Here is a 27,535-nt window from a genome sequence, read left to right as displayed (position 1 = left end):
TCAGTGAGACACACATATATATATATATATATATATATATATATATATATATATATACTGTATATATTTATATTTCATATAGCGCTAGATAGCAGAAAAGCCGGTAATTCAATTGCCGGCTTTTGCTATCTCCTTCCCAAACCCGACATGATATGAGACATAGTACACACAGTAAACCATCTGATATCCCTTCTTTTATTACATATTCCTCTTTACTATTGTAACAAGTGTCTCTGTGTAAAATTTGGGGTCTCTAGCTATTAAATTAAAGGGTTAAATCCCGGAAAAAATTGGCGTTGGCTCTCGTACAATTTTCTCCACCAGAGTGGTAAAGCCAGTGACTGAGGACAGATATTAATAGCCTAGAGAGGGTCCATGGTTATTGGCCCCCCTGGCTACAAACATCTGCCCCCAGCCACCCCAGAAAAGGCACATCTGGAAGATGCGCCTATTCTGGCACTTGGCCACTCTCTTCCCACTCCCGTGTAGCAGTGGGATATGGGGTAATGAAGGGTTAATGTCACCTTGCTATTGTAAGGTGACATTAAGCCAGATTAATAATGGAGAGGCGTCAATTATGACACCTATCCATTATTAATCCAATAGTACGAAATGGTTAATAAAACACACACACATTATTAAAAAGTATTTTATTGAAATAAAGGCACATGGTGTTTTAATATTTTATTATACTCTTAATCCACCTGAAGACCCTTGTCACCAGAAATAAAGTTAAACAAAACAAACAACAATATTCCATACCTTCCGTCGTTGTCTTGTCCCACGCTGTAAATCCATCTGAAGGGGTTAAATCATTTTACAGCCAGGAGCTCTGCTAATGCAGCTGTGCTCCTGTCTGTAAAACTTTGTGAATGAATGGAATGCAGGGGAATGTCCTGTAGTTACCTCGAGTCACGGTGCTGCGCCCCCTGCTGGATAAACTCATATGAACTCGAGCCTGGGAAAATATTCTGAAAAGTTCCCAGGCTTGAGTTCATATGAGTTCATCCAGCAGAGGGCCCTTCAGATGGATTTACAGCGTGGGACAAGACTGATCGATGGAAGGTATGGAATATTGTTGTTTGTTTTGTTTAACTTTATTTCAGGTGACAAGGGTCTTCGGGTGGATTAAGAGTATAATAAAATATTAAAACACCAGCTTTATAAGGATGTCAGGGACAAGATCATAGACCTGCACAAAGCTAGAATGGGCTGCCAAATCATAAGTAAGACGCTGGGTGAGAAGGAGACAACTGTTGGTGCAATAGTAAGAAAATGGAAGAAATACAAAATGACTGTCAATCGACATCGATCTGGGGCACCATGCAAAATCTCACCTCGTGGGGTATCCTTGATCATGAGGAAGGTGAGTGATCAGCCTAAAACTACACGGGGGGGAACTTGTTAATGATCTCAAGGCAGCTGGGACCACAGTCACCAAGAAAAGCATTGCTAACACATTACTGTTATGACCCCAATGGCAGAGGGTCTCAGAAATAAATACTAAGTCTGCAAACACAAAAAAACAGCTCATAGGGCAGTGGTAACTGGGCTGACCGTATATCTAATCCTAGCACCACAAATAGCAGCAGCTGGGGAACATGCCTACATTGGTTCTAGACATCTCGCGCCAGCCGGAGAACTAACTAACCCTAGAAGGGAAAAGATAGACCTTTCTTGCCTCCAGAGAAAAGACCCCAAAAGTTGGATACAAGCCCCCAACAAATAATAACGGTGAGGTAAGAAGAAAAGACAAACGTAAGAATGAACTAGGTATTTAGCAAAGAGAGGCCCACTGACTAATAGCAGAATATAGTAAGATGACTTATATGGTCAGCAAAAACCCTATCAAAATTTCCACGCTGGATATTCAAGAACCCCCGAACCGTCTAACGGCCCGGGGGGAGAATACCAGCCCCCTAGAGCTTCCAGCAAAATCAGGAATCACATTTAGTACAAGCTGGACAAAAAATAAGAGCAATGAAAATAATCAAAAAACAAGGAAGCAGGACTTAGCTTAATTTTGCAAGAACCAGGATCAGCAGACAGGAGCAAACAGAAAGGAACTGATTACAACGATGCCAGGCACCAGACTGAGAATTCAGGAAGCTTATATAGCAACACCCCTGGACTAACGACCCAGGTGGGTGCCAAACTGGGGAAAGACAATCCCAGAGTCATATCACTAGTGACCACAAGAGGGAGCCAAAAAAGTCTAATTCACAACACATTACGTCGGTAAGGTTTAAAATCCTGTAGTGCCCACAAGGTCCCCCTGCTCAAGAAAGCACAAGTGCAGGCCTGTCTGAAGTCTGACAATGAACACCTGGATGATTCTGTGAGTGATTGGGAGAAGGTGCTGTGGTCAGATAAGACAAAAATTGAGCTTTTGGGCATTAACTCAACTTGCCGTGTTTGTAGGAAGAGAAATGCTGCCTGTGACCCAAAGAACACCATCCTCACTGTCAAGCATGGAGGTGGAAACATTATGTTTTGCAGGTGTTTCTCTGCTGAGGACAAAGGACTACTTCATCACATCAATGGGAGAAGGGATAGAACCATGTACCATAAAATCCTGAATGACAACCTCCTTCCCTCCGCCAGGACATTAAAAATGGGTCATGGCTGGGTCTTCTAGCAAGACAATGACCCAAAACATACAGCCAAGGCAACAAAGTAATGGCTCAAAAAGAAGCACATTAGTGGCCTAGCCAGTCTCCAGACCTCAATCCCATAGAAAACTTATGGAGGGAGTTGAAACTCCGAGTTGTCAAGCGACAGCCTCAAAATCTTAATGATTTAGAGATGATCTGCAAAGAGGAGTGGAGCAAAATTCCTCCTGACATGTGCGTGCAGCGCCCCAGAGTCCTGGTCGTTGCAGTACTGTTGCTCCGCCACTAAGGGGAGTGATGTTATGTCTGATGGCACTGAAGGAGTTCATCTGATCAGGTATCACAGACACCAATACATTTCACAGTCTGGCCTCCAGGGGGAGCTAAGGGTACTATTCATTAGGCCACTCCTCACAGTCTGGTAAAACTGGGGGTTAGGCAGGAAGTTAGACAGAAAGCTGACTGGGTTGGAACCAGGCAACACCTTGTGGCAGAGGGTGTTGTAGGGGAAGATTCAGAGGGGTCCCTGTCAGGGGTGGGATCCTGACAGAGGCCTGGCAACCAGAGAGAACGCTACGGGACCGCGCCTGCACGATATAGCGGCGGTGCCCCAAGAAAGGATAAGAAGCGAGATTTATTGTGCTGAGTGAGAAACGAGATCAACGCAACAAGGAGAATACCAGTAGGAGTCGTGCTGTAAGACGAGGCAACATCCTACTGAGGCGCACAACCGGTGGCCGGAACGCCGAGGAAGTATTAGGCTCCCGGCAATACTTCAAACCTACGGCAGGACAGTCAGCTAGAGGTGGGCTGTCTCAACCAATTGACCTAGGAAGACACAGGGGGGTAACAACAGGAGTGGGGCGACGCTTGAGTCCCGGAAGAGCTCCGAGCCTCCCCGTCATACGGGTGCGTCCTAAGCTTAACATCTGGGGGACGAAGAAGAACATCAGAATCGAGTTGTGAGGGAACACGAGAAACAGACACAACAGTTGTGGGGACTATTCTGTAAGCACAGCAGGGGAGGACCACAACACATAAGCGCTAGAAGGTAGGCAAAGATTTCCACCTGTAAAGGGAACTCTGGAGGTGCCATCGGACCGGCCGGACTTGCGCAGCCTGGTTAACCGTATTCCGGATTGAGGACCCTGAAGCCTTCAGTAAAGAGGTAAAGAGACTGCAACCTGGTGTCCTCGTTATTCACCGTGACCTGCACCGCACCACAGCATAACTTCTTCCAACATCTCCACCTCTATTGTACGCTCCCCCCTCAGCAGGGTCACGGACCGGGTCTAGCCACCGTGACAACCCCAGAACAGAGACTCAGAGGCCCGGTACCGGGTACCCCTCGGCCCTGCGGCAGTGGGGGCGCTGCATGCGCAAACCTCATCATCAACTACAAAAACTGTCTGACTGCTGTGCTTGCCAACAAGGGTATTGCCACCAAGTATTAAGTCTTGTTTGCCAGAGGAATGAAATACATTTCTCACTGCAAAATGCAAATAAATGTATATAATGTATACAGTGTGATTTTCTGTATTTTATTTTTGATATTCTATCTCTCACTGTTAAAATTAACCGATCCTTAAAATTATAGACTGTTCATGTTTTTGTCAGTAGGCAAATGCACAAAATCAGCAAGGGATCAAATAATGATTTCCTTCACTGTATGTAAGGGTTAATCATAGTTTACTGTGTTGTTGGAGATTTATGATGTAATATATGATCTGTCTAGTAGTGGGCCAGAGTTGGAGCACAGGGTTTTTGGTGGTTGGTTGGTGGTTGAAGTGAAGCTGCACATCCTTGGAAAAAGTTCTGGATAGAGCCATGCGACTCTGGATCTGTCGTTGGTAACTCTGGGACATGTTGTTTGGCTTGACATGATCCGACTCGGTGAGGACAACCAAGGATACAGCATCTTGGACTAAGCCACGTGAGGCTCTATCTCTTAGGACTTAGAGAAGCCCTGCATTGGAGAGGTCGGCATTCTTTAATAGCTTCAAGACGGCGTTTCTGATCATCCGGGACTTAGGCCCATCAAGGAACCTTCTACTTCTTTCTCAGGACTTACCAGTAGGGTTGAGCGACTTTCATTTTTTTAAGATCGAGTCGGGTTTTGTGAAACCCGACTTTGTCCAGAGTCGAGTCGAGTGCAGTCGGCCGATTATCGCTAAAAGTCGGGGATCGACCGAAACACGAAACCCAATGCAAGTCAATGGGGAAGCATAGTCGGCAGTGAGTGGAGGCCAGGAAAACACCTACAGTGCCCATTTTAATGCCAAAAACATCCATTCTTGTTTCTGAAGCTTGTCAATCTTAATTAACTTTATAATAATAGTTGGGCATTGGAACTTGGGGGTCATTTGGCAAAAGTTGTGGGGGGTAGGGCTGGTTCAAGGTTTTAGTGGGCCCAGGAAATGTGGACTACGTCACGGCAGTGGAGCAGGGAGAGGTAAGTATTTCAACGTTGCAAGTGCTGTGATCCTGAGCAAGCAGGGGGGGCCCACTCGTTCGCATTGGCACTGGCACAGGGCCCCTCAAAGTACAGCGGTGTGTTTGCACGGCGGGGGCGCCTCCCACCAGCAGCGACACTTTTGCGTACTCTGAGGGGCCCTGTGCCAGTGACGTCGCCAACGAGTATGCCCCCCCCACCTGATGAAGGAACCTGCACTTTCATCTGCACCTTCCTCTTTGTCCCTGTGTAAGGTGGTATAACATGCGGGAAGGGGAACCTGACTTTCAGCAGGGTCATTGTGGCTGTGTAGAGTGCAAGGGGAATGTAGTGGTCTAGGTCAATGTACCAGCAGACTCATCTAGCACTGGCTCGGCAATGGGCAGGATGAGGAGGAAACAGATATAGGGCCAAAGAATAAAGTAGGCTAAATGCAGTTCAAAATTGGTAACAGGACTAAACAGGCGGCATTGCTTTGTTCAGTGGAGTAGCAAACCCAGGAGCAGCAGACACTGTTTTAAGGGCCCAAACACACTAATAGGCCAAATGCAGTTTAATATCTGCTACTGTAGGCCAAAAGCCAGAAGGTTGAAGCTCAGCTTTATTCAGTTGAGGACAAACACCATGGAGGGGCAGACACCGTTAGCAGGCCCTAACCACCAATTTTTAAAAAAACAGCACTTAATGAGAGCCAGAAGGTGGAAGCTCAGCTTTATACAGTTGAGGACAAACACCAGGGAGGGGCAGACACCGTTAGTAGGCCGTAACCACCAAGTTTTTTAAAAAACAGCACTTAATGAGAGCCAGAAGGTTGAAGCTCAGATTTATTCACTTAAGGACGACACCAGGGAGCGGCAGACACCGTTAGTAGGCCCTAACCACCATTTAAAAAAAAAAAAAAAAAACACTTAATGAGAGCCAGAAGGTTGAAGCTCAGCTTTATTCAGTTGAGGACAAAACCAGGGAGCGGCAGACAGAGTTATTAGGCCCCAACCACCAATTTTTTTAAAAAAAGCACTTAATGAGAGCCAGAAGGTTGAAGCTCAGATTTATACAGTTGAGGACAACACCAGGGAGCGGCAGACACCGTTAGTAGGCCGTAACCAAAGTTGAAGGCCAAATGCAGTTTAATTTCTGATACTATAGGCCGAAAGCCAGAAGGTTGAAGCTCAGCTTTATTCAGTTGAGGACAAACACCATGGAGGGGCAGACACCGTTAGTAGGCCCTAACCACCAATTTTTTTTAAAAACAGCACTTAATGAGAGCCAGAAGGTGGAAGCTCAGCTTTATTCAGTTGAGGAAAAACACCAGGGATGGGCAGACACCGTTAGTAGGCCGTAACCAAAGTTGAAGGCCAAATGCAGTTTAATATCTGATACTTTAGGCCGAAAGCCTAAAGACTGAAGCTCAGCTTTATAAAGTTGAGGACAACACCAGGGAGCGGCAAACAGAGTTATTAGGCCCCAACCACCAATTTTTGTAAAAAAAAGCACTTAATGAGAGCCAGAAGGTTGAAGCTCAGATTTATACAGCTGAGGACAACACCAGGGAGGGGCAGACACTGTTAGTAGGCCGTAACCAAAGTTGAAGGCCAAATGCAGTTTAATTTCTGATACTATAGGCCGAAAGCCAGAAGGTGGAAGCTCAGCTTTATTCAGTTGAGGACAAACACCAGGGAGGGGCAGACACCGTTAGTAGGCCGTAACCAAAGTTGAAGGCCAAATGCAGTTTAATTTCTGATACTATAGGCCGAAAGCCAGAAGGTGGAAGCTCAGCTTTATTCAGTTGAGCAAAAACACCAGGGAGGGGCAGACACCGTTAGTAGGCCCTAACCACCAATTTTTAAAAACACAGCACTTAATGAGAGCCAGAAGGTGGAAGCTCAGCTTTATTCAGTTGAGGAAAAACACCAGGGAGGGGCAGACATCGTTAGTAGGCCGTAACCAAAGTTGAAGGCCAAATGCAGTTTAATTTCTGATACTATAGGCCGAAAGCCAGAAGGTGGAAGTTCAGCTTTATTCAGTTGAGGACAAACACCAGGGAGGGGCAGACACCGTTAGTAGGCCGTAATCAAAGTTGAAGGCCATATGCAGTTTAATATCTGATACTATAGGCCGAAAGCCAGAAGGTTGAAGCTCAGCTTTATTCAGTTGAGGACAAACACCATGGAGGGGCTGACACCGTTAGTGGGCCCTAACCACCAATTTTTTAAAAAACAGCACTTAATGAGAGCCAGAAGGTGGAAGCTCAGCTTTATTCAGTTGAGGAAAAACACCAGGGAGCAGCAAACAGAGGTATTAGTCCCCATCCAGCAATTAAAAAAAAAAAAAAAAAAAGAATTAGAGCCAGAAGGTGGAAGCTCAGCTTTATTCAGTTGAGGACAAACACCATGGAGGGGCAGACACCGTTAGTAGGCTCTAACCACCAATTTTTAAAATAACAGCACTTAATGAGAGCCAGAAGGTTGAAGCTCAGCTTTATTCAGTTGAGGAAAAACACCAGGCAGGGGCAGACACCGTTAGTAGGGCCTAACCACCAATTTTTAAAAACACAGCACTTAATGTGTTATGACCCCAATGGCAAGGGTCTCAGAGATATCAGCCAGTCTGCGAAGTACAAAAATCCAGCTCATAGGGCAGTGGTAACTGGGTTAACCATATATCTACTCCTAACGCCAACACTAGAAGTAGCCGGGGAACATGCCTACGTTGGTCGCTAGATGTCTCGCGCCAGCCGGAGAGCTAACTACCCCTAGAAGAGGAAAACAAAGACCTCTCTTGCCTCCAGAGAAAGGACCCCAAAAGTAGGATACAAGCCCCCACAAATAATAACGGTGAGGTAAGAGGAAATGACAAACACAGAGATGAACTAGGTTTAGCAAAGAGAGGCCCACTTACTAATAGCAGAATGTAGTAAGATAACTTATATGGTCAACAAAACCCCTATCAAAAATCCACGCTGGAGATTCAAGAACCCCCGAACCGTCTAACGGCCCGGGGGGAGAACACCAGCCACCCTAGAGCTTCCAGCAAGGTCAGGATACAGATAATATACAAGCTGGACAAAAATGCAAACAAAAACAAATAGCAAAAAGCAAGAAAGCAGACTTAGCTTAATCAAACAGGAACCAGGATAAGAAGACAAGAGCACTACAGATTAGCTCTGATATCAACGTTGCCAGGCATTGAACTGAAGGTCCAGGGAGCTTATATAGCAACACCCCTGACCTAACGACCCAGGTGAGCATACAAGGGATGAATGACATACCCAGAGTCAAATCACTAGTAGCCACTAGAGGGAGCCAAAAGGTAAATTCACAACAGTACCCCCCCCCTTAGTGAGGGGTCACCGAACCCTCACCAAGACCACCAGGGCGATCAGGATGAGCGGCGTGAAAGGCACGAACTAAATCGGCCGCATGCACATCAGAGGCGACCACCCAGGAATTATCCTCCTGACCATAGCCCTTCCACTTGACCAGGTACTGAAGCCTCCGCCTGGAGAGACGAGAATCTAAGATCTTCTCCACCACGTACTCCAACTCGCCCTCAACCAACACCGGAGCAGGAGGCTCAGCAGAAGGAACCACAGACACAACGTACCGCCGCAACAAGGACCTATGAAATACGTTGTGAATGGCAAACGACACCGGAAGATCCAGGCGAAAGGATACAGGATTAAGGATCTCCAATATCTTGTAAGGACCAATGAATCGAGGCTTAAATTTGGGAGAGGAGACCTTCATAGGAACAAATCGAGAAGACAGCCATACCAAATCCCCAACACGAAGTCGGGGACCCACACCGCGGCGGCGGTTGGCAAAACGCTGAGCCTTCTCCTGTGACAACTTCAAGTTGTCCACCACATGATTCCAGATCCGCTGCAACCTATCCACCACAGAATCCACTCCAGGACAGTCAGAAAGCTCCACATGTCCCGAGGAAAAACGAGGATGGAAACCGGAGTTGCAGAAAAATGGCGAAACCAAGGTGGCAGAACTAGCCCGATTATTAAGGGCAAATTCAGCCAACGGCAAGAAGGTCACCCAATCATCCTGATCAGAAGAGACAAAACACCTCAAATACGCCTCCAGAGTCTGATTAGTTCGTTCCGTTTGTCCGTTAGTCTGTGGATGAAAAGCGGACGAAAACGACAATTCAATGCCCATCCTACCACAAAAGGATCGCCAGAACCTGGAAACAAACTGGGATCCTCTGTCCGACACAATATTCTCAGGAATGCCGTGCAAACGAACCACGTTCTGGAAGAACACAGGAACCAGATCAGAAGAGGAAGGCAGCTTAGGCAAAGGAACCAGATGGACCATCTTGGAGAAACGATCACATATCACCCAGATGACAGACATGCCCTGAGACACCGGAAGATCCGAAATGAAATCCATAGAGATGTGTGTCCAAGGTCTCTTCGGGACAGGCAAGGGCAAGAGCAACCCGCTGGCACGTGAACAGCAAGGCTTAGCTCGAGCACAAGTACCACAGGACTGCACAAATGACCGCACATCCCTTGACAAGGAAGGCCACCAAAAGGACCTGGCCACCAGATCTCTGGTGCCAAAAATTCCCGGGTGCCCTGCCAACACTGAGGAATGAACCTCGGAAATGACTCTGTTGGTCCATTTAGCAGGCACAAACAATCTGTCAGGTGGACAAGAGTCAGGCCTACCAGCCTGAAATCTCTGCAACACACGTCGCAGATCTGGAGAAATAGCTGACAAGATAACTCCTTCCTTAAGAATACCCACAGGTTCAGCGACTCCAGGAGCATCAGGCACAAAGCTCCTAGACAGAGCATCGGCCTTCACATTCTTAGAACCTGGTAAATACGAGACCACAAAGTCAAAACGGGAGAAAAACAATGACCAGCGGGCCTGTCTAGGATTCAGGCGTTTAGCAGACTCGAGATACATCAGATTTTTGTGATCAGTCAATACCACCACACGATGCTTAGCACCCTCGAGCCAATGACGCCACTCCTCAAATGCCCACTTCATGGCCAACAACTCCCGATTGCCCACATCATAATTTCGCTCTGCCGGCGAAAACTTCCTAGAGAAAAAGGCACAAGGTCTCATAGTAGAGCAACCAGGGCCTCTCTGCGACAAAACGGCCCCTGCCCCAATCTCCGAAGCATCCACCTCAACCTGAAAGGGAAGTGAGATGTCAGGCTGGCACAAAACAGGCGCCGAAGTAAACCGGCGTTTCAACTCCTGGAAAGCCTCCACGGCAGCAGGAGCCCAGTTAGCTACATCAGAGCCTTTCTTGGTCATATCCGTCAGCGGTTTAACAACGCTAGAAAAATTAGCGATAAAACGACGGTAGTAGGGTTGAGCGAAACGGGTCGATCATTTTCAAAAGTCGCCGACTTTTGGCTAAGTCGGCGTCTCATGAAACCCGATCCGACCCCTGTGCTTGTCGGCCATGCGGTACGCGACTTTCGCGCCAAAGTCGCGTTTCAATGACGCGAAAAGCGCCATTTCTCAGCCAATGAAGGTGAACGCAGAGTGTGGGCAGCGTGATGACATAGATCCTGGTCCCCACCATCTTAGAGAAGGGCATTGCAGTGATTGGCTTGCTGTCTGCGGCGTCACAGGGGCTATAAAGGGGCGTTCCCGCCGACCGCCATCTTACTGCTGCTGATCTGAGCTTAGGGACAGGTTGCTGCCGCTTCGTCAGAAGCAGGGAGAGCGTTAGGCAGGGTCCACTAACCACCAAACCGCTTGTGCTGCAGCGATTTCCACTGTCCAACACCACCTTCGGTGAGCAGGGACTGTGGAAGCTATTTTTTTTTTTTTTCCCCTCAGCGCTGTAGCTCATTGGGCTGCCCTAGAAGGCTCCGTGATAGCTGTATTGCTGTGTGTACGCCACTGTGGAAACCAACTGCTTTTTTCAAAGCACATATCCTCTTGTTCCTTCCTTTCTGCACAGCTATCTTTTTTGTTTGTCCACACTTTTTATTTAATTTGTGCATCAGTCCACTCCTATTGCTGCCTGCCATACCTGGCTTACATTACTGCAGGGAGATAGTAATTGTAGGACAGTCCCTGTTTTTTTTTTGTTTTTTTTGTGGGAGATTAAGATTGGCATTTCTGCTACAGTGCCATCCCTGTGTGTGCCATCTCTCACTGAGTGGGCCATAGAAAGCCTATTTATTTGTGATTTGTGTTCTAAATTCTACCTCAACACAAAAACACTACATCAATCAGTGGGAGAAAAATATTGGCCTCAGTCAGGGCTTGTGTGCCACTGCTGTGTGTGCTATCTCTTATTCAGTGGGCTATAGAAAGCCTATTTATTTATTTATTTTTTTTCTTATTATTTGGTTTCTAAAGTCTCCCTGAAAAAAAAATAAATAAATAAAAAAACAGTGGGAGAGTGAGGCCGGCGTCACACTGGCGAGTTTTACGGACGTAAGAGCGCAGAAACTACGTCCGTAAAACTCGCATAACATACGGCACAATTATTCTCAATGGGGCTGCTCCTATTAGCCGTATATTATGGTTCAGTATTATACGGCTTTCTACGGCCGTACAAAATCGCAGCATGCTGCGTTTGTCAGCGTACTGCGCAAAAAAATCGCCAATGAAAGTCTATGGGGGCGAGAAAAATACGGATTCCACACGGACCTGCAGTGTGACTTGCGAGAAATACGCAGCGGTGTTAGTGAAAAGTCGGTAATTCAATTGCCGGCTTTTCATTTCTCCTGCACAAACCCGACAGGATATGAGACATGGTTACATACAGTAAACCATCTCATATCCCCCTTTTTTTTGCATATTCCACACTACTAATGTTAGTAGTGTGTATGTGCAAAATTTCAGCGCTGTAGCTGCTAAAATAAAGGGTTAAATGGCGGAAAAAATTGGCGTGGGCTCCCGCGCAATTTTCTCCGCCAGAATGGTAAAGCCAGTGACCGAGGGCAGATATTAATAGCCAGGAGAGGGTCCATGGTTATTGCCCCCCCCGTGGCTACAAACATCTGCCCCCAGCCACCCCAGAAAAGGCACATCTGGAAGATGCGCCTATTCTGGCACTTGGCCACTCTCTTCCCACTCCCTGTAGCGGTGGAATATGGGGTAATGAAGGGTTAATGCCACCTTGCTATTGGAAGGTGACATTAAGCCAGATTAATAATGGAGAGGCGTCAATTATGACACCTATCCATTATTAATCCAATTGTTGGAAAGGGTTAAAAAACACACACACACATGATTACAAAGTAGTTTAATGAAATAAAGACAGCGGTTGTTGTAATAATTTATTGTTCTCTCAAATCCATTTCCAGGCCCTCGCTTGGCAACATAATAAACGCACAAGATACATACCTTCTGATGTCAGATCACGTCCCACGAAGTAATCCATCTGAAGGGGTTAACTAATATTACAAGCAGGAGCCCTGCTATAATGCAGCTGTGCTCCGTGCTTGTAATTCCCCTGCGAATGAATGAAATGTGGGTCATTGACCTACATTTCATTCATTCGCGGTGATGCGCCCCCTGGTGGATGTCCTCATATGACCTGGAGCGTGGGAAAAAGTTCCCAGGCTGCAGTTCATGAGAACATCCACCAGAGGGCGCCTCACCGCGAATGAATGAAATGTAGGTCAATGACCCACATTTCATTCATTCGCAGGGGAATTACAAGCACGGAGCACAGCTGCATTATAGCAGGGCTCCTGCTTGTAATATTAGTTAACCCCTTCAGATGGATTACATTGTTGGACCTGACAGTACATCAGAAGGTATGTATCTTGTGCGTTTATTATGTTGCCAAGCGAGGGACTGCAAATGGATTTGAGAGAACAATAAATTATTACAACAACCGCTGTGTTTATTTCATTAAAATCCTTTTAAATCATGTGTGTGTGTGTTTTTTAACCCTTTCCAACAATTGGATTAATAATGGATAGGTGTCATAATTGACGCTTCTCCAATATTAATCTGGCTTAATGTCACCTTACAATAGCAAGGTGGCATTAACCCTTCATTACCCCATATCCCACCGCTACAGGGAGTGGGAAGAGAGTGGCCAAGTGCCAGAATAGGCGCATCTTCCAGATGTGCCTTTTCTGGGGTGGCTGGGGGCAGATGTTTGTAGCCACGGGGGGCCAATAACCATGGACCCTCTCCTGGCTATTAATATCTGCCCTCAGTCACTGGCTTTACCATTCTGGCGGAGAAAATTGCGCGGGAGCCCATGCCAATTTTTTCTGCCATTTAACCCTTTATTTCAGCAGCTACAGCGCTGAAATTTTGCACATACACACTACTAACATTAGTAATGTGGAATATGCAAAAAAAGGGGGATATGAGATGGTTTACTGTATGTAATCATGTCTCATATCCTGTCGGGTTTGTGCAGGAGAAATGAAAAGCCGGCAATTGAATTAGCGGCTGTTCACAGATATCGCGCTGAATGAAATCTAAATACAGAATATATATATATGTGTCTCAATGACATATATATATATATATACTGTATATATGTTTTAATGAACATTTGAGCACATAAATCCATTAGATGTCGGTTTTGCAAGCCTGCGCGAAAATCTCGCAGTACGGATGCCATACGGATTACATACGGAGGATGCCATGCGCAAAATACGCTGACACACCCTGACTACGGATCACTATTTTGGGAACATTTCACCGTATTTCGGCCGTATTACGGCCGTAAAATACGGACCGTATTGTCTTACGCCGAGTGTGACGCCGGCCTAATATTGCCCTTTCAGCTTGTGTGCCAGTCTTGACTCCTGGGTGTGCCACCTCTCTCTCTCATTCAGTGGGCCATAGAAAGGCTATTTTTTTTTTTGGTTTTTTTAATATTATTTGGTTTCTAAAGTCTCCCTGAAATAAAAAAAATACATAAAAAAACAGTGGGAGAGTAATATTGCCCTTTCAGCTTGTGTGCCAGTCTTGACTCCTGGGTGTGCCACCTCTCTCTCTAATTGTGGGCCATAGAAAGCCTTTTTTTTTTTTTTTTTTTAAATATTATTGGGTTTCTAAAGTCTCCCTTAAAAAACAAAAAATACATAAAAAAACAGTGGGAGAGTAATATTGCCCTTTCAGCTTGTGTGCCAGTCTTGACTCCTGGGTGTGCCACCTCTCTCTCTCATTCAGTGGGCCATAGAAAGGCTATTTATTTTTTTGGTTTTTTTAATATTATTTGGTTTCTAAAGTCTCCCTGAAAATAATAAAAAAAAAACTTAAAAAAACAGTGGGAGAGTAATATTGCCCTTTCAGCTTGTGTGCCAGTCTTGACTCCTGGGTGTGCCACCTTTCTCTCTCATTCAGTGGGCTATAGAAAGCCTATTTATTTATTTATTTTTTTTCTTATTATTTGGTTTCTAAAGTCTCCCTGAAAAAAAAAATACATAAAAAAACAGTGGGAGAGTAATATTGCCCTTTCAGCTTGTGTGCCAGTCTTGACTCCTGGGTGTGCCACCTCTCTCCCTCTCATTCAGTGGGCCATAGAAAGCCTATTTATTTATTTTTTTAAAATATTATTGGGTTTCTAAAGTCTCCCTTAAAAAACAAAAAATACATAAAAAAACAGTGGGAGAGTAATATTGCCCTTTCAGCTTGTGTGTCAGTCTTGACTCCTGGGTGTGCCACCTCTCTCTCTCATTCAGTGGGCCATAGAAAGGCTATTTATTTTTTTGGTTTTTTAATATTATTTGGTTTCTAAAGTCTCCCTGAAAATAAAAGAAAAAAAACTTAAAAAAACAGTGGGAGAGTAATATTGCCCTTTCAGCTTGTGTGCCAGTCTTGACTCCTGGGTGTGCCACCTCTCTCTCTCATTCAGTGGGCCATAGAAAGCCTTTTTTTTTTTTTTTTTTTTATATTATTTGGTTTCTAAAGTCTCCCTGAGAAAAAAAAATAAATAAATTAGGTGGGAGATTAATATTGACATTAGTGCTTGAGTGACAGTCCTGCGTGTGTGTCATCTCTGTGATTTTGTGCCACAGAAAACAGAGTGTGTAACATTGTGCCTGATTTTCCTTGTGGTCTCACCAACCTGTTAAGGGATATTGAAATCATACTGAAGTTATAGCTCACCGTGTAAGTTGTTTGACAGCAACAAATAAAGTTACTTTGGTTAAGATTTTAAAACAATGAGGAAGTCTGGTGCAAGAGGTCGTCGTGGGCGTTCATTGTCAGCTGGTAATGATGGTAGTGGTAGTGGAGCATCAGGTGGTCGTGGGGATAAAAATATTCCACCTAAGTCTGGAGCTGTGGAGCCAGTTTCGTCGTCAGGCTACACAAGGCCTCGAACGCTCTCTTTTCTGGGAGTAGGAAAACCGCTTTTAAAGGCGGAGCAGCAACAGCAAGTTTTGGCTTACATTGCAGACTCAGCCTCTAGCTCTTTTGCCTCCTCTTCCGAAACTGGTAAATGTAAAAGCAGCGCATCGCTTGTGGATGTTCACGGTCAGGGACAAGTCGCTTCCTTGTCCTCTTCAGCAAAAACTACAACAAGAGAGAAGGATGCAGCAGGCGACACAACGGGTTACTCCATGGAGCTCTTTACACATACCGTTCCTGGCTTAGAAAGTGAAACATTTAACAGGCCATGCCCATTACAAGTATATTCTGACATGGAGTGCACTGATGCACAGCCACAGCCAGAGTACTATGCTGCTCCTTTGACTCAGACCACCACATTGCCCTCTCAGGGTACAGATCCACAATCAGACCCTGATGAGACTATGTTGCCCCGCCACGAACGCTATACCACCGACCGACACAGTGACACAGACGAAGTTGCACACGAGCTCGAAGAGGAGGTAATAGATGACCCAGTTATTGACCCCGATTGGCAGCCATTGGGGGAACAGGGTGCAGGCGGCAGTAGTTCAGAAGCGGAGGTGGAGGAGGGGCCGCAGCAGGCATCAACATCGCAACAGGTTCCATCTGCCGGGCCCGTATCTGGCCCAAAACGCGTGTCAAAGCCAAAACCTGTTGGAGGACAGCGTGGCCATCCGGTTAAAGCTCAGTCTGCAATCCCTGAAAAGGGATCCGAGTCTAGGAAGAGTGCAGTCTGGCATTTTTTTAAACAACATCCAACTGATCAGCGCAAAGTCATCTGTCAAAAATGTTCAACTAGCTTAAGCAGAGGTCAGAATCTGAAAAGTCTAAATACTAGTTGCATGCATAGACACTTAACCACCATGCATTTTCAAGCCTGGACTAACTACCAAACGTCCCTTAAGGTTGTAGCACCCTCGGCCAATGAAGCTAGTCAGCAACGCAACATCCCTTCCGTCACTGTAAGGCCACCATTTTCCGCACCACCGGCAGTATCTGTGCAGGTTTCTTTGCCAGCCAAAAGCAGTCAGGGTCAGGGAACCACCAGTTTTGTAGGAGGAAATATTGCATCTAGGGCACCGGCGGAAACAATACCGTCTCCAACCGTCTCTCAGTCTGCCATGTACACCGGCACACCCGAAAGTTCCACGATCTCCAGCTCTCCAGTCCAGCTCACCCTACATGAGACTCTGGTTAGAAAAAGGAAGTACTTATCCTCGCATCCGCGTACACAGGGATTTAACGCCCACATAGCTAGACTAATCTCGTTAGAGATGATGCCCTACTGGTTAGTTGAAAGCGAAGCTTTCAAAGCCCTGATGGAGTACGCTGAACCACGATACGAGCTACCCAGTCGACACTTTTTTTCCAGAAAAGCCATCCCAGCCCTGCACCAGCATGTTAAACAGCGCATCGTCCATGCACTCAGGCAATCTGTGAGTACAAAGGTGCACCTGACTACAGATGCATGGACCAGTAGGCATGGCCAGGGACGTTATGTGTCCATCACGGCACACTGGGTGAATGTGGTGGATGCAGGGTCCACAGGCGACATCAATTTAGGGACAGTTGTGCCTAGCCCACGGTCTAGGAAACAGTTGGCTGTAGGCGTTCGCACCCCCTCCTCCTCCTCCTCCTCGTCCTCCTGCAGAAGCTACAGCTCTTCCACAGAACGCAGTCTGCCAACCACTCCATCGGCAGATGACACTGTTGCACACCAGTTGTCCCATTATGGGCCAGCTACTGCCAAGCGTCAGCAGGCTGTATTGGCTATGAAGTGTTTGGGCGACAACAGACACACCGCGGAAGTTCTGTCCGAGTTCTTGCAACAAGAAACGCAGTCGTGGCTGGGCACAGTAGATCTTGAGGCAGGCAAGGTAGTGAGTGATAACGGAAGGAATTTCATGGCTGCCATCTCCCTTTCCCAACTGAAACACATTCCTTGCCTGGCTCACACCTTAAACCTGGTGGTGCAGTGCTTATTGAAAACTTATCCTGGGTTCTCCGACCTGCTCCTCAAAGTGCGTGCACTTTGCTCACATATCCGACGTTCGCCTGTACACGCCAGCCGTATGCAGACCTATCAGCGGTCTTTGAACCTTCCCCAGCATCGCCTAATCATAGACGTTGCAACAAGGTGGAACTCAACACTGCACATGCTTCAGAGACTGTGCGAACAGAGGCGTGCTGTTATTTATTTGTGGGAGGATACACGGGCAGGCAGTAGGATGGCAGACATGGAGTTGTCAGGTGTGCAGTGGTCTAAGATACAAGACATGTGTCAAGTCCTTCAGTGTTTTGAGGAATGCACACGGCTGGTTAGTGCAGACAACGCCGTAATAAGCATGAGCATCCCCCTAATGCGTCTGCTGATGCAAAGTTTGACGCACATAAAGGAGCAGGCGTCTGCACCAGAGGAAGAGGAAAGCCTTGATGACAGTCAGCCATTGTCTGGTCAGGGCAGTGTACAGGACGAGGTAGCGGGCGAAGAGGAGGTGGAGGACGAGGAGGATGATGGGGATGAGTATATTTTTAATGCCGAACCTTTCCCGGGGGCACAGGAAATTGGTTGCGTGTCACGGCCGGGTTCTGGTTTTTTGAGGGACACAAGTGACGTAGATTTGCCTGCAACTGCCCCTCAACCAATCACAACCGGAGATTTGACAACTGGAACTTTGGCCCACATGGCGGATTATGCCTTACGTATCCTAAAAAGGGACACACGCATTACGAAAATGATGAACGATGACGATTACTGGTTGGCCTGCCTCCTTGATCCACGCTATAAAGGCAAATTGCAAAATATTATGCCACATGAGAACTTGGAACTAATATTAGCAACCAAACAATCAACTCTTGTTGACCGTTTGCTTCAGGCATTCCCAGCACACAGCGCACGTGATCGTTCTCACACGAGCTCCAGGGGGCAGCAGACTAGGAGTGTTAGGGGTGCACACATCAGAAGTGGCGTTGGACAGAGGGGTTTTCTGACCAGGTTGTGGAGTGATTTTGCTATGACCGCAGACAGGACAGGTACTGCAGCATCTATTCAAAGTGACAGGAGACAACATTTGTCCAGTATGGTTACTAACTATTTTTCATCCCTTATCCATGTTCTCCCTCAACCGTCATTCCCATTTGATTACTGGGCCTCCAAATTAGACACCTGGCCAGAATTGGCAGAATATGCATTGCAGGAGCTTGCTTGCCCGGCAGCAAGTGTCCTATCAGAAAGAGTATTCAGTGCTGCAGGTTCAATATTAACCGAAAAAAGGACTCGTCTGGCTACCCAAAATGTTGACGATCTAACATTCATTAAAATGAACCACAACTGGATTTCGAAATCTTTTGCCCCACCTTGCCCGGCCGACACCTAGCTTTCCTATGAAAAGCTCTTGCCTGTGAATTACTTTTCTAATGTCTAATTTGCTGCAGCTGATTGTACAGCATACGACATGTTTATGCAGCGCCCCAGAGTCCTGGTCGTTGCAGTGCTGTGGCTTCGCCGCTAAGGGGAGCCATGGTACGTTCGATGGCACCGAAGGAGTTCCTCCAATCAGGTATCACAGACACCAATATGTTTCACAGCAGGGCCTCCGGGGGGAGCTAAGGGTGCTATTCATTAGGCCACTCCCCACCATAGTGGGTAAACTGGGGGTCAGGCAGGAAGTTAGAGAGAACGCTGACGGGATTGAACGGAGCAACACCCTGTGGCAGGGGGTGTTGTGAAGGGAGAGACTGTAGGGTCTCTGCCAGGGGTGGGATCCTGGCAGAGGCTTGGCATTGAAAGAACGTAACGGGTCCGCGCAGGCTCCTGGAAGCGGCGGGACTCAAGGAAAGGACTAGAAGCGAGACAGATTGTGCTGAGTGAGAAACGAGATCAAGCAGAAGGAGAATACCAGCAGGGGTTGTGCTGAAAGAGGCAGCACCTTGCTGAGGCGCAATACCGGTGGCCGGAACGCCGAGGGAGTGGATTAGAATACAGCTTCAAGCCATACTCCAAACAGCGGCAGGACAGTCGGTCTCAGGCGGGCTGTCCACCACATATCACCTATGAAGTCTTGGGGGGCAATTGCGGGAGAGGGGCGACTCTAGGGTCCCGGAAGAACTCCAGGCCTACCTGACAAACGGGTGCCATTCCAACCTGAATACAGGGAAGGGGTGGATTACAGAGGAACATCAAATCGAGTTGTGAGGGAACTTAAGAAACAGACACAACCGTTGTGGGGTTACTTTCCGTGAGCACAGCAGGGAAGGACTACAACACATAGCGCTAGAAGGAAGGCACAGATTTCCACCTGAGAGGAGAACTGTGGAGGTGCCATTGGACCGGCCGGACTTGCGTAGCCTGGTGAACCGTGTTCTGGACTGAGGACTCAGAGATCTCCAGTAAAGAGGTAAAGAGACTGCAACCTGGTGTCCTCGTTATTTACCGCGACTTACACCCCACAACTGCACCGCTACATCGCTACCATTACTACCACCTATTGCACCGGACGTCCCCCACTGACGGACAGGGCCACGGACCGGGTCTAGCCACCGTGACAACCCCGAGACTGAGAACCAGAGGCCCGGCTCCGGGTACCCCTCGGCCCTGCGGCGGTGTGGGGGCGTTCCATTTACACCTCCCTAAATGGCCAAACTCCCCACACGGGGCCGTGGTATCGCGACTTGGCGCAAGCACCCGTGAGACTGCTGTTTGTCTGAAGAGGTGGGTGTGCTCGCTTTTGGTTGACGGCATTGCTACTGGGTCCCTCATAGTACAATGTAGTGTCTCTGGCGGTGGTGGTGCGCACCCAACGTCAGACACACCGTTGTAACATGAGGGGCCCTGGGGCGGTCCCGCCGGCCTCAAGAGAGTTCCCCCCTACCCCAGCTCAAAATGTGCTCTACCACGTGCAAAATTATGTCGCACAGCTTCACCAATCTTTAGTCTATGCGCTGACATCATTCAATGTCTGGCACTGACAATACAAATTTGTAGACATCTATGATGCAACTTAAAGTAGTCTGTGTCTGTGTCCTATATTGGCACCATTAAATAGTTACTGCCAAATTACTATGTCAGAAACTCAGTAGATGAGCCCACCCCTGTACCTAAGTATGCCACCTTTTTTTTTGTTTTGGTTGTTTTGCGAGACATTAACATCTATTTATATTTTGGGAGTAATGGGACAGTCACTCCTTGCAATACTCCTCCACTGACCACCAAGCTGCCTGCCCGTGTATCCATGTAACCGATGTAAAACAGCCATGAGCCTATTGTTTGTTATTTTAGGCCTTTGATAGCCTGTCTGCGGTCCCTACTTTAAATACTCCTCCACTCATCACCACCAAGCTGCCTGTGTATCCATGTAACCGCTGTAAAACTGCCATGAGCCTATTGTTTGTTATTTTAGGCCTTTGATAGCCTGTCTGCGGTCCCTACTTTAAATACTCCTCCACTCACCACCAAGCTGCCCGTGTATCCATGTAACCGCTGTAAAACTGCCATGAGCCTATTGTTTGTTATTTTAGGCCTTTGATAGCCTGTCTGCGGTCCCTACTTTAAATACTCCTCCACTCACCACCAAGCTGCCTGTGTATCCATGTAACCGCTGTAAAACTGCCATGAGCCTATTGTTTGTTATTTTAGGCCTTTGATAGCCTGTCTGCGGTCCCTACTTTAAATACTCCTCCACTCACCACCAAGCTGCCTGCCCGTGTATCCATGTAACCGCTGTAAAACTGCCATGAGCCTATTGTTTGTTATTTTAGGCCTTTGATAGCCTGTCTGCGGTCTCTACTTTAAATACTCCTCCACTCACCACCAAGCTGCCTGTGTATCCATGTAACCGCTGTAAAACTGCCATGAGCCTATTGTTTGTTATTTTAGGCCTTTGATAGCCTGTCTGCGGTCCCTACTTTAAATACTCCTCCACTCACCACCAAGCTGCCTGCCCGTGTATCCATGTAACCGCTGTAAAACTGCCATGAGCCTATTGTTTGTTATTTTAGGCCTTTGGTAGCCTGTCTGCGGTCCCTACTTTAAATACTCCTCCACTCACCACCAAGCTGCCTGCCCGTGTATCCATGTAACCGCTGTAAAGCTGCCATGAGCCTATTGTTTGTTATTTTAGGCCTTTGATAGCCTGTCTGCGGTCCCTACTTTAAATACTCCTCCACTCATCACCAAGCTGCCTGTGTATCCATGTAACCGCTGTAAAACTGCCATGAGCCTATTGTTTGTTATTTTAGGCCTTTGGTAGCCTGTCTGCGGTCCCTACTTTAAATACTCCTCCACTCATCACCAAGCTGCCTGCCCGTGTATCCATGTAACCGCTGTAAAGCTGCCATGAGCCTATTGTTTGTTATTTTAGGCCTTTGGTAGCCTGTCTGCGGTCCCTACTTTAAATACTCCTCCACTCACCACCAAGCTGCCTGTGTATCCATGTAACCGCTGTAAAACTGCCATGAGCCTATTGTTTGTTATTTTAGGCCTTTGATAGCCTGTCTGCGGTCCCTACTTTAAATACTCCTCCACTCACCACCAAGCTGCCTGTGTATCCATGTAACCGCTGTAAAACTGCCATAAGCCTATTGTTTGTTATTTTAGGCCTTTGATAGCCTGTCTGCGGTCCCTACTTTAAATACTCCTCCACTCACCACCAAGCTGCCCGTGTATCCATGTAACCGCTGTAAAACTGCCATAAGCCTATTGTTTGTTATTTTAGGCCTTTGATAGCCTGTCTGCGGTCCCTACTTTAAATACTCCTCCACTCATCACCAGCTGCCTGCCCGTGTATCCATGTAACCGCTGTAAAACTGCCATGAGCCTATTGTTTGTTATTTTAGGCCTTTGATAGCCTGTCTGCGGTCCCTACTTTAAATACTCCTCCACTCACCACCAAGCTGCCTGTGTATCCATGTAACCGCTGTAAAACTGCCATGAGCCTATTGTTTGTTATTTTAGGCCTTTGATAGCCTGTCTGCGGTCCCTACTTTAAATACTCCTCCACTCACCACCAAGCTGCCTGCCCGTGTATCCATGTAACCGCTGTAAAACTGCCATGAGCCTATTGTTTGTTATTTTAGGCCTTTGATAGCCTGTCTGCGGTCCCTACTTTAAATACTCCTCCACTCACCACCAAGCTGCCTGCCCGTGTATCCATGTAACCGCTGTAAAACTGCCATGAGCCTATTGTTTGTTATTTTAGGCCTTTGATAGCCTGTCTGCGGTCCCTACTTTAAATACTCCTCCACTCATCACCAAGCTGCCTGTGTATCCATGTAACCGCTGTAAAACTGCCATGAGCCTATTGTTTGTTATTTTAGGCCTTTGATAGCCTGTCTGCGGTCCCTACTTTAAATACTCCTCCACTGACCACCAAGCTGCCTGTGTATCCATGTAACCGCTGTAAAGCTGCCATAAGCCTATTGTTTGTTATTTTAGGCCTTTGATAGCCTGTCTGCGGTCCCTACTTTAAATACTCCTCCACTCATCACCAGCTGCCTGCCCGTGTATCCATGTAACCGCTGTAAAACTGCCATGAGCCTATTGTTTGTTATTTTAGGCCTTTGATAGCCTGTCTGCGGTCCCTACTTTAAATACTCCTCCACTCACCACCAAGCTGCCTGTGTATCCATGTAACCGCTGTAAAACTGCCATGAGCCTATTGTTTGTTATTTTAGGCCTTTGATAGCCTGTCTGCGGTCCCTACTTTAAATACTCCTCCACTCACCACCAAGCTGCCTGCCCGTGTATCCATGTAACCGCTGTAAAACTGCCATGAGCCTATTGTTTGTTATTTTAGGCCTTTGATAGCCTGTCTGCGGTCCCTACTTTAAATACTCCTCCACTGACCACCAAGCTGCCTGCCCGTGTATCCATATAACCGCTGTAAAACTGCCATAAGCCTATTGTTTGTTATTTTAGGCCTTTGATAGCCTGTCTGCGGTCCCTACTTTAAATACTCCTCCACTCATCACCAGCTGCCTGCCCGTGTATCCATGTAACCGCTGTAAAACTGCCATGAGCCTATTGTTTGTTATTTTAGGCCTTTGATAGCCTGTCTGCGGTCCCTACTTTAAATACTCCTCCACTCACCACCAAGCTGCCTGTGTATCCATGTAACCGCTGTAAAACTGCCATGAGCCTATTGTTTGTTATTTTAGGCCTTTGATAGCCTGTCTGCGGTCCCTACTTTAAATACTCCTCCACTCACCACCAAGCTGCCTGCCCGTGTATCCATGTAACCGCTGTAAAACTGCCATGAGCCTATTGTTTGTTATTTAAGGCCTTTGATAGCCTGTCTGCGGTCCCTACTTTAAATACTCCTCCACTGACCACCAAGCTGCCTGCCCGTGTATCCATATAACCGCTGTAAAACTGCCATAAGCCTATTGTTTGTTATTTTAGGCCTTTGATAGCCTGTCTGCGGTCCCTACTTTAAATACTCCTCCACTCACCACCAAGCTGCCTGCCCGTGTATCCATGTAACCGCTGTAAAACTGCCATGAGCCTATTGTTTGTTATTTTAGGCCTTTGATAGCCTGTCTGCGGTCCCTACTTTAAATACTCCTCCACTCATCACCAAGCTGCCTGTGTATCCATGTAACCGCTGTAAAACTGCCATGAGCCTATTGTTTGTTATTTTAGGCCTTTGATAGCCTGTCTGCGGTCCCTACTTTAAATACTCCTCCACTCACCACCAAGCTGCCTGTGTATCCATGTAACCGCTGTAAAACTGCCATGAGCCTATTGTTTGTTATTTTAGGCCTTTGATAGCCTGTCTGCGGTCCCTACTTTAAATACTCATCCACTCACCACCAAGCTGCCTGCCCGTGTATCCATGTAACCTGTTGTGAATTTGGATTCTGGGCTCCCCCGGTGGCTACTGGTGGAATTTAACTTGTGACATCATCTTCCCTGTTCACCTGTTCTGATTAGATCTGGGTGTCGCTATATAACCTGGCTTCTCTGTTAGATGCTTGCCGGTCAACAATGTTATCAGAAGCCTCTCTGTGCTTGTTCCTGCTCCCAGACATCTACTAGATAAGTTGGACATTCGTCCATGTTTTGTTTTTGTATTTTGGTTCCAGTTCACAGCTGCAGTTTCGTTACTGTGTCTGGAAAGCTCTTGTTGATCAGGAATTGCCACTCTGGTATTATGAGTTAATGCCAGAGTCCTAAAGTAATTTCTGGATGTGTTTTGTTAGGGTTTTCTACTGACCATGAAAGTATGCTTTCTGTCTTCTGCTATCTAGAAAGCGGACCTCAAATTTGCTAAAACTATTTTCCTGCTGCGTTTGTTGTTTCATCTCATATCACCGCCAATATATGTGGGGGGCTTCTGTCTCCTTTTTGGGCATTTCTCTAGAGGTGAGTCAGGTCTTATATTTCCCTCTGCTAGCATTATTTAGTTCTCCGGCCGGCGCTGGGCATATAGGGATAAAAAGTAGGACATGCTACCTGGCTACTTCTAGATGATGCGGTAGGTTTAGTTCATGGTCAGTACAGTTACATCTTCCAAGAGCTTGTTCCTATTGAGGCTTATGCTAGTTCTCTGGCCATGGAGATCATGACAGTTTGACCGGCCCACTAAAGGGTTAAAATCCTTGGCTGAGAAAGGAGAGAAATAAGAAGTCTGCTGAGAGTTTTTTTTTTTTTTTTTTTCTCTAGTTGTGAGTGTGCTCTTAATTGGATCACTTGCCAGTCTGTCTATGCTGCAGTCTTTCTTTTTTTTCTCTCTCCTTCTAATCTTTGAATGGCTCTATGTTCACCTGTCTATAATGGATCTACAGAGTGTAACTGCAGGTTTGAATAATCTCGCCACGAAAGTACAAAGTTTGCAAGATTTTGTTGTTCATGCTCCGGTATCAGAGCCGAGAATTCCTTTGCCGGAATTCTTCTCAGGGAATAGATCTAGCTTTCAGAATTTTAGAAATAATTGTAAGTTATTTTTGTCCCTGAAATCTCGTTCTGCTGGAGACCCGGCACAGCAGGTTGGGATTGTGATTTCCTTGCTCCGCGGCGACCCTCAAGATTGGGCTTTTGCATTGGCACCAGGGGATCCTGCGTTGCGCAATGTGGATGCGTTTTTTCTGGCCTTGGGCTTGCTTTATGAGGAACCTCATTTGGAACTTCAGGCAGAAAAAACTTTGATGTCCCTATCGCAGGGGCAAGATGAAGCTGAAATTTACTGCCAAAGATTCCGTAAATGGTCTGTGCTTACTCAGTGGAATGAGTGCGCCTTGGCGGCTACTTTCAGAGAGGGTCTTTCTGATGCCATTAAGGATGTTATGGTGGGGTTCCCTGTGCCTGCAAGTCTGAATGAGTCCATGACAATGGCCATTCAGATCGATAGGCGTCTGCGGGAGCGCAAACCAGTGCACCATCTGGCGGTGTCCACTGAGAAGACGCCAGAAAACATGCAGTGTGATAGAATTCTGTCCAGAAGCGAGCGGCAGAATTTTAGACGGAAAAATGGGTTGTGTTTCTATTGTGGGGATTCTACTCATGTTATATCAGCATGCTCTAAGCGTACTAAAAAGCTTGATAAATCCGTTCCCATTGGCACTTTACAGTCTAAATTTATTCTATCTGTGACCCTGATTTGCTCTTTGTCATCTATTACTACGGACGCCTATATCGACTCTGGCGCCGCGTTGAGTCTTATGGATTGGTCCTTTGCCAATCGTTGTGGGTATGATTTAGAGCCTTTGGAGACTCTTATTCCTCTGAAGGGGATTGACTCCACCCCATTGGCTAATAATAAACCACAATACTGGACACAAGTGACTATGTGTATTAATCCGGAACACCAGGAGACTATTCGTTTTCTGGTGCTGTATAATCTACATGATGATTTGGTGCTGGGATTGCCATGGCTGCAGTCTCACAACCCAGTCCTTGACTGGAGAGCTATGTCTGTGTTGAGCTGGGGATGTAAGGGGACTCATGGGGACGTACCTTTGGTGTCCATTTCATCATCTATTCCCTCTGAAATCCCTGAGTTCCTGTCTGATTATCGTGACGTCTTTGAAGAACCCAAGCTGGGTTCATTACCTCCGCACCGGGAGTGCGATTGTGCTATAGATTTAATTCCGGGTAGTAAATACCCAAAGGGTCGTTTATTTAATCTGTCTGTGCCTGAACATACTGCTATGCGAGAATATATAAAGGAGTCCTTGGAAAAGGGACATATTCGTCCATCGTCATCTCCCTTAGGAGCCGGTTTTTTCTTTGTGTCAAAAAAAAAGACGGCTCTTTGAGACCATGTATTGATTATCGGCTTTTGAATAAAATCACTGTTAAATATCAATACCCATTGCCGTTGCTGACTGATTTGTTTGCTCGCATAAAGGGGGCCAAGTGGTTCTCTAAGATTGATCTCCGTGGGGCGTATAATTTGGTGCGGATCAGGCAGGGGGATGAGTGGAAAACCGCATTTAATACGCCCGAGGGCCACTTTGAGTATTTGGTGATGCCTTTTGGTCTTTCTAATGCCCCTTCAGTCTTCCAGTCCTTTATGCATGATATTTTCCGCGATTTTTTGGATAAATTTATGATAGTGTATCTGGATGATATTCTGATTTTTTCGGATGACTGGGACTCTCATGTCCAGCAAGTTAAGAGGGTTTTTCAGGTTTTGCGGTCTAATTCTCTGTGTGTCAAGGGTTCTAAGTGCGTTTTTGGGGTTCAGAGAATTTCCTTTTTGGGATATATTTTTTCTCCCTCTTCCATTGAGATGGATCCTGTCAAGGTTCAAGCTATTTGTGATTGGACGCAGCCCTCTTCTCTTAAAAGTCTTCAGAAATTTTTGGGCTTTGCCAACTTTTATCGTCGATTTATTTCTGGTTTTTCGGATGTCGTTAAGCCATTGACCGATTTGACTAGACAGGGTGCTGATGTTGCTAATTGGTCCCCTGATGCTGTGGAGGCCTTTCAGGAGCTTAAGCGCCGTTTTTCTTCTGCCCCTGTGTTGCGTCAGCCTGATGTGACTCTTCCTTTTCAGGTTGAGGTCGACGCTTCTGAGATCGGGGCTGGGGCAGTGTTGTCGCAGAAAAGTTCTGACTGCGCCGTGATGAGGCCTTGTGCCTTCTTTTCCCGTAAATTTTCGCCCGCTGAGCGGAATTATGATGTTGGGAATCGGGAGCTTTTGGCC

The sequence above is a fragment of the Ranitomeya variabilis genome, chromosome 1 (genome assembly GCF_051348905.1).
Source record: "Ranitomeya variabilis isolate aRanVar5 chromosome 1, aRanVar5.hap1, whole genome shotgun sequence".
Lineage (NCBI taxonomy): Eukaryota > Metazoa > Chordata > Amphibia > Anura > Dendrobatidae > Ranitomeya > Ranitomeya variabilis.
This window is presented reverse-complemented; position numbering follows the sequence as displayed.